This window comes from Balaenoptera musculus, chromosome 17 (assembly GCF_009873245.2).
Source record: "Balaenoptera musculus isolate JJ_BM4_2016_0621 chromosome 17, mBalMus1.pri.v3, whole genome shotgun sequence".
NCBI lineage: Eukaryota > Metazoa > Chordata > Mammalia > Artiodactyla > Balaenopteridae > Balaenoptera > Balaenoptera musculus.
Genome location: NC_045801.1, coordinates 68,607,510 through 68,615,400, shown reverse-complemented (window position 1 = coordinate 68,615,400; position 7,891 = coordinate 68,607,510).

Below are 7,891 nucleotides of genomic sequence, written 5' to 3'. Positions count from 1 at the left end.
TTTGATATTACAGGCCCCGCCCAGCAGTCAGCACCGGGGCCACTTCTGTTGCGGTCTGGCCTGGCCTGACCTGTGCTCTCAGCATTCACCCTCCTCCCTGGGATGCTGCCCTCTGTCCCCACCACAAACCCCAGGGGGCTCAGTGACCATCCCTCTGTGCCCACCTCACAGTCAGCCTGTCTGGAGACTGCCCCCGTGACTCACATCACAGCCACTGGCCGAAGGACGCCAAGGCTGGCTGCAGACGGCTGTCCGGGAATGAAGGAGCCTGGAGTCCTCTTGAGCCAGAGGCAACAGGAGTTCCAAGACATTTCGGGTAATAAAGTCACCTCTGTTAGGACCAAGTCCCAGTCACATATTTCAGCTCTTACTGGATGCTCTCTGTGGCAGCCTCCACCCCGCCCCTAGATCTGGCAGATGGGCAGTGGGTAGGGAAAGCAGCGACAGCCAGAGCCCGCTTTGAAAAGGCATCATGTGACACGTTGTCTCTAAGTTGGCAGAGACCTAGGGACACGCAAGGAGAAGCACAGACAAAAAGACAACTCTCCTAAGGATTACAATTCCATTTAGTTTTCAATTTCTTATAAGAATGTCAGCCTCTGTTGAGAGGTTTGTGGTGAAGGCACTGCCACGGTGCAGAGGGACAGAGATCTCAGGGGGCAGTCACTTTGGCTATGGGACAAGACTCATACCTATGAATGTCCTCTGTTGGGAGAGGCATGTGCTGCCCAGGGAGTGGAACTGACCTAAAGAAAGACCTGATGTGTGACTCCATCATTGACAGGGCAGCTGGTTCTGTGCCCCTTGTTGGGTCTGTGGAGAAACAAGTACGGAGGCTCATACCACCTCACCCATAGGCCCTCCTTCCACCCCGCGTGCTCCTGGAAACCTCGTTAAGTCCCAAGCCCGCGGCTGGCCCCTAGGAACACAGGTTGCCATGAGGCTAAACTCCCTTCCCCTGGAGCCAAACATCCAGGGCTTTGCCTGTTGGCCTAAGAGGTGCCTGTGCTTTTCCAGGAAGGACAGGGGGATCTGGATCCAGCCCCCAGTGGGGAGGGCTACTGGAATTCCGGGCAAGTGCTGACCCACGTTTTGGACTCCATCCGTAGAAGAACAAGTTGAATTTCCTACTCTTTGACCACCTGGGTCCCAGAATTCTTCAGGGAGAAGCTCCACTTAACACCAGCCAGCTTTTGCTCACAGACTCCACGGAGCTCAGGGTTATGGGGGGAAGAGGAGGTGGGGAGGACATCAGGAGTTCATCAGCAGCCCCTGATGAACCAGACACAGCTATTTCTAAAATCAAATGCCACAGCCAGTCCTCCAAGGGATCACATTCTCTGGGCGACCACGTTCAGATACAGGGCAAGAAGCAAAGCAAACAATGGAAATGGTTTCTTTGTTTCACTCAGGACTGGCTCTGGCCACACTAAAACTGCGGTGACAGCGGCTTGTTCTCAGTTTCTCAGTGTCCGCCCACCCCACCCCTGCCATCTTCCCAGTCTGCATAAGCACACACATCATCTTTCTGTCCCTTTCCCCACTTTCCCTCCCCCTGCCCCTTGACCTCTGGTGGGGCCTGAGCCCTCCCGGTGTCCTCTGCCCACCCAGGGCTCCGACCTCCTTTATCCCACAAAGGGCCTCCCATCTTGGGTACCCCATGCTCTGAACTTCTCCAACTGCCAGAAACACTCACTGGCTATGAAAGCTTGAGAAGCTGTTGAACCTCATGGACACTCAGTTTCCACAGCTGTTAAAAAGAAAGTGTGGTATCTTCCTCCGAATGTCCTGGAAAAGATGCAACGAAACGTGGGCGTGAATATGCAGCCAGTACGCAGCAGTATAGTGGTGCGCGTGGGAAAGTGTGGCCGTGCTCCCACGCTAGCTGGTAAAGGTCAAAGCCCAGAGCTCCCTGAAGCACCACCCACCCAGCCCCGGTTACCCAGGCCCTCGCCGGGACCCTTGCAGACCGCCGCCCCCTGGACCAGCTGCTGGGGGTAACGCCCAGCTCTAGGGTGCAGGGGCTCCAGGGCCCACTCAGCGCCAGGACCAGCGTTGGTTCTCATGGGTCGTTTGCCCAGGCAGCGCCAGTTGTTTAAAAATCTGTGCTTCCCTCCTGGAGACAATGTGTTTGAATGTGCCTGTCTTGTAAGTTGAGGCATAGACCACGTGATCGTTAAGGGGGGCTAAGGTATGGAGGGGGAACCCTTTGAACCGTATCAGTCATTTGTGCCTTAGAGTAGGTGAACGAAGGAAAGGAGAAGAGGGTTTCTTAGGGACCAGGAGGTAAGGTGAAAGGAGGAGGTGAACTGCTGAGGCAGGAAGGGAAGAAAGGGCCTGGAAAGGGGAAGCAAATTCAGGCGACTTTCTCCACTTTGTCTAGAGACCTGCTTCTCACCACCAGTGTTTTAAATTCCTTGGAGCCGAAGTACGATATGCCCGGAAAACTCACGTCCTCCAGGAAGAAGAAAGGAAGTGGCCAGCACAGGCGGTACTGCAGGGGCCCGCTTGCCAGCCTGTGCCCCACGATCACCCAGGGGCTGGGGATGAGCACCAGCCTCGTGGCAGGAAGCCTGACCGTAGGCCCAGCCGCACACTGACTTGCAGTGTGTGTGTGTGTGTGTGTGCGCGTGTGCATGTTGTGCGTTGTGTGTGTTTGTACATGTGTTGTGTGTGTCCTGATGGTCAAGCTGCTTACGTTTCTCTGAGCCTCCACTGCCCTTCCTCTGAGACGCATGGATTCAGTCACCTGCCCAGTGGCCCTCACAGACTGATGAAAGCTCGAAGAGAGCCGGTGCATAGAAGGGCTTTATGAATTATGAATTGCTTTTCCACCATATGGTGTTGTGATAATCTGCTCCATTCAGAAAGAAGCAGAGCTGGGAGTGGGGAGGAGTGACTCAGGAAGCTCAAGGCGGGAGTGAGGGCTGAGGAGCTAGTCAGCGGCCCAGAATAGAACCATTCTCAGAGCCTGGAGCCCGACTCCTGGGCCAGGCCCGTCGGCAGCTGGTGGGCTCCAGGCCGACGGGGCCCCAGGCTACCTGCTCCCCCCACCAACCCACCCTCACCCCCCTCCCCAGGTGGCCGCCCGCCCGGCCAGGCCAGGGCAAGCCGGCGGCCCTCGGCTCCCAGGCAGGAAGTGGAAGCAGCGACCCCTCCTTCGACTTCGCCGAGAATCCAAGCGGCCCTCCCGCTCCAGGAGCTGAGCGCTCACTGCCAAATGCCGCCCCGGCCCCTTGCCAACGATCCCCACCATCAAAACTCCCCCGCAGACGAGACCTACAACGCACATGGGCTCAGGAGCTCCCAGGCCCCGACGAGGCACGCTGGCCCCCGTCCCACCTGCCCCAGCCGGGCTCCAGCCCTTCCGTTCCAAGGCAGCCAGCAGACACCGGTCCCCGCAGGGCTCAAGACCCAAGAAGTACGAGGGCTCGGGGTCTGGAAGCAAGCTGGCCCGCCTGGGCGTAACTAGGCGGGGATTTGATGTTTCACAAACAAACAGGGCTCCAAGGCATTCCTGCCGCTTGCTCAGGCCAAGGAAAGCAAGGTAATTACTCAAGGAATAGTGACCTCATCAGGAAAGTAGGCTCCCCAGTCTCTCACACAAACCCCGTATCCCCAAACAACCCAGGAGACTCCATTTGTCATGAAAAACCCCAGAGAGGCACTGCCGTGTAGACCAAGCAGGTGGCCAGTTTAGAAGCTGGCTGGAAAGCGGGATGGAGACTTTTCCCTGCTGTCTGGAGAAACCACCCTCCCAGGGGAACGGGTTCCAGCCTCAGGGTCCTGCCCTCTTGCCACACATAAAGAAACCAGAACAAAGCCAAGGCTTTTGTCATCTGGGCTCCCTAGGACCCTGGCGGGGCTCTGGGTGTCAGCGTGCTGCCTCTGCAGCCCCTGGGAGCTGGTGCTCCTGTGAAGCCGCTCAGCCTGGTCCTGTTTCACTTTCCCATCTTCTGCTTTGTTCTTCCTCAGGATGCGGTGAGAGGCGGAGATTGGGGAAGGAAGCAGGAAGTAGGAGAAGGGATGCCTGGCTATTCTGTCTGTCTACTCCCTGCTCCTTCAGCCAGAGGGGAGGAAGGACAGAAAGCCAAGCCTGGCCTTTGAAACTGGATAAACACACTGCTAGGCACCTAGGGCTGTGTGCCAGGGGCTACCCAAAACCACAGGCTAAACCCACACATCTTCCTGGGCCCTCCAGCTGGGGTGCAGTGAACTCCCTTACATTTAGATAAATGCAGCTATATCAACAAAAGCGAACATTACTGGGTGTTTACCATGTGCCAGACACTGTGCTAAGTGCTTAAAGTGCCTTGGCTCACGTAGACCTCCAAACAACGCTGTGAGGCAGTTCTTTCTTTTACCCACTCCATTTACCCCTACGTAGAGAGAGAGAGGCTTGTCTGAAGTCACAAAGCCATCGGTGACAGGCCTGGAGATCTGACTCTGGAGACCACTGAATGTAGATGTCTGATTTGTGCACTGCCCTCAGGATCCCTACTAGAGGCAAGTGTCATTGCTTTCTCCACACAAAGACACTGCTGGCTGGCCCTGAAGGGGCACCTACCCGGAGGGGGCAAACTTGACTCAAATATTTCAGTTACACTTTGAGGCTCTCTTTGGAGGTGTTGTACCAAAAGAGCAATAAATTTTACATATAGATAGACAGATGGATAAATAGATAGATAGATAGAGAGAGAGATCTTCCTCTTTCCTTCCCTTCCTTTTCTTTCTTAACCAACTTAGTCCTAAAGTTGTCTGTCCTGGCAAAGCAAGGCAGGCATCCATGCAGGGTAAGAGAGCAGGGCCATAGTGACCCAGAGGGGAGGAGGGCTGGATCCTTTTGAGATAAAGGACACTACTGGAACAATTGGAGAGACGGGAGCAGAGTGTGCAGATAGATGGCAGTCGTGTGTCCATGTTAGTTTCCTCATTGGCTGGTTCTGTTGGGGTTATACAGGGGAAGGTCTTTACGTGGAGGCTATCATGCCAGCAACTTACTCTTAAAATTTTATTACTTTTACCTTTTCATTTACTTTTAAAACAAACCAGCAATGCATGCATATACTCTCATGGTAAAAAACAAAAACATCAAGCAATACAGAAACTGCAATAAGGAAGAACCTTTGTATTCTATTACAAGTTAATCACTAAAGGGATGTTGCCTATACTCTTAAATTACACATAATGGCCCATCTCTGGGAACCCTGCCTAAACCCCCCCAGCTAATAAACATTAAGCTAAAATACCTTTGTTTAGCTCACAGGAAACATCCTGACCAGGCCTACCTGTGAATGACTGCAGGAAGGAAGAAATTAACACACCCCCTCTGGAGGCTGACCAGAACCAGGAAATGTTTGACTTTACTCCCTCTCTTTTTAGTATAAAAGAAGCCTGAATTCTAACTTAGGCAAGATGGTTCTTTGGGACACGAGTCCACCATTTTCTCGGTCTGCTGGCTTTCTGAATAAAGTTTCTAGCTATTCCTTGCCCCAACAACTCGTTTCTCAATTTACTGGCTTCTCGCATGGCAAACAGTACGAGCTTAGACTCAGTAACAAATCTATTCCTTTAAAAACATAATTCTCCACCCCACCCCTTCAACCTCAGTATATTTTTCAGAAGTCAACACTATTATTAAGGTGGCATTTTCATAGAATACAAGTATATAGGTAAGAGAATAGATCTTCAAAGTTCTCATCACAAGGAAAAAAACTCGTTCATGTGAGATGATAGATGATAACTAAATTTGTGATGATCGTTTCACAATATATACATACATCAAATCATTGTGTTGTACAAATTAAACTAATACAATGTTCTATGTCAATTATATCTCAATAAAACTGGGGGAAAATAGAGAGATTGGTTCAAGCTGGCAGAGTAGAAGGACATGCGCTCACTCACTCTTGCAAGAGCGCCAGAATCACAACTAACCGCTGAATAATCATCGACAGGAAAACACTGAAACTCACCAAAAAAATACCCCACATCCAAAGACAAAGGAGAAGCCTCAATGAGACGGTAGGAGGGGCACAATCACAATAAAATCAAATCCCATAACTGCTGGGTGGGGGACTCACAAACTGGAGAACACTTATACCACAGAAGTCTACCCACTGGAGTGAAGGTTCTGAGCCCCACGTCAGGCTTCCCAACCTGGGGGTCCGGCAACGGGAGGAGGAATTCCTAGAGAATCAGACTTTGAAGGCTAGTGGGATTTGATTGCAGGACTTCTACAGGACTGGGGGAAACAGAGACTCCACTCCTGGAGGACACACACAAAGTAGTGTGAGCATCAGGACCCAGGGGAAGAAGCAGTGACCCCATAGGTGACTGAATCAGACCTACCTGCTAGTGTTGGAGGTTCTCCTGCAGAGGCACAGGGTGCCTGTGGCTCACGGTGGGGACAAGGACACTGACAGCAGAAGTTCTGGGAAGTACTCCTTGAAGTGAGCCCTCCCAGAGTCTGCCATTAGCCCCACCAAAGAGCTGGGTAGGCTGCAGTGCTGGGTCGCCTCAGGCCAAACAACCAACAGGGAGGGAACCCAGCCCCACCCATCAGCAGACAAGTGGATTAAAGTTTTACTGAGCTCTGCCCACCAGAGCAACACCCAGCTCTACCACCACCAGTCCCTCCCATCAGGAAGCTTGCCCAAGCCTCTTAGATACCCTCATCCACCAGAGGGCAGACAGCAGAAACAAGAACTACAATTCAGCAGCCTGTGGAAGGAAAACCACATTCACAGGAAGACAGACAAGATGAAAAGGCAGAGGACTATGTACCAGATGAAAGAACAAGATAAAGCCCCAGAAAAACAAATAAATGGAGATAGGCAACCTACCAGAAGAAGAATTCAGAATAATGATAGTGAGGATGATCCAGGACCTCGGAAAAAGAATGGAGGCAAAGATCGAGAAGATGCAAGAAATGTTTAACAAAGACCTAGAAGAATCAAAGAACAAACAAACAGAGATGAACAATACAATAACTGAAATGAAAAATACACTAGAAGGAATCAATAGCAGAATAACTGAAGCAGAAGAATGGATAAGTGATCTGGAAGACAGAATGGTGGAATTCACTGCCGTGGAACAGAAGAAAGGAAAAAGAATGAAAAGAAATGAAGGCAGCCTAAGAGACTTCTCGGACAACATTAAACGAAACAATATTCGCATTATAGGGGTCCCAGAAGGAGAAAAGAGAGAGAAAGAACCCAAGAAAATATTTGAAGAGATTATAGTCAAAAACTTCCCTAACATGGGAAGGGAAATAGCCACCCAAGTCCAGGAAGCACAGAGAGTCCCATGCAGGATAAACCCAAGGAGAAACACAACAAGACACACAGTAATCAAATTGGCAAAAATTAAAGACAAAGAAAAATTATTGAAAGCAACAAGGGGAAAATGACAAATAACATACAAGGGAACTACCATACGGTTAACAGCTGATTTCTCAGCAGAAACTCTACAAGCCAGAAGGAAGTGGCACGTATATTTAAAGCGATGAAAGGGAAGACCCTACAACCAAGATTACTCTACCTGGCAAGGATCTCATTCACATTCAACAGAGAAATCAAAAGCTTTACAGACAAGCAAGAGCTAAGAGAATTCAGCACCACCAAACCAGCTCTACAACAAATGCTAAAGGAACTTCTCTAAGTGGGAAACACAAGAGAAGAAAAGGACCTACAAAAACAAACCCATAACAGTTAAGAAAATGGTAATAGGAACATACATACCAATAATTACCTTAAACATGAATGGATTCAATGCTCCAACCAAAAGACACAGGTGTGCTTAATGGGTACAAAAACAAGACCCATATATATGCTGTCTACAAGAGACCCACTTCAGACCTAGGGACACATACAGACTGAAAGTGAGGGAA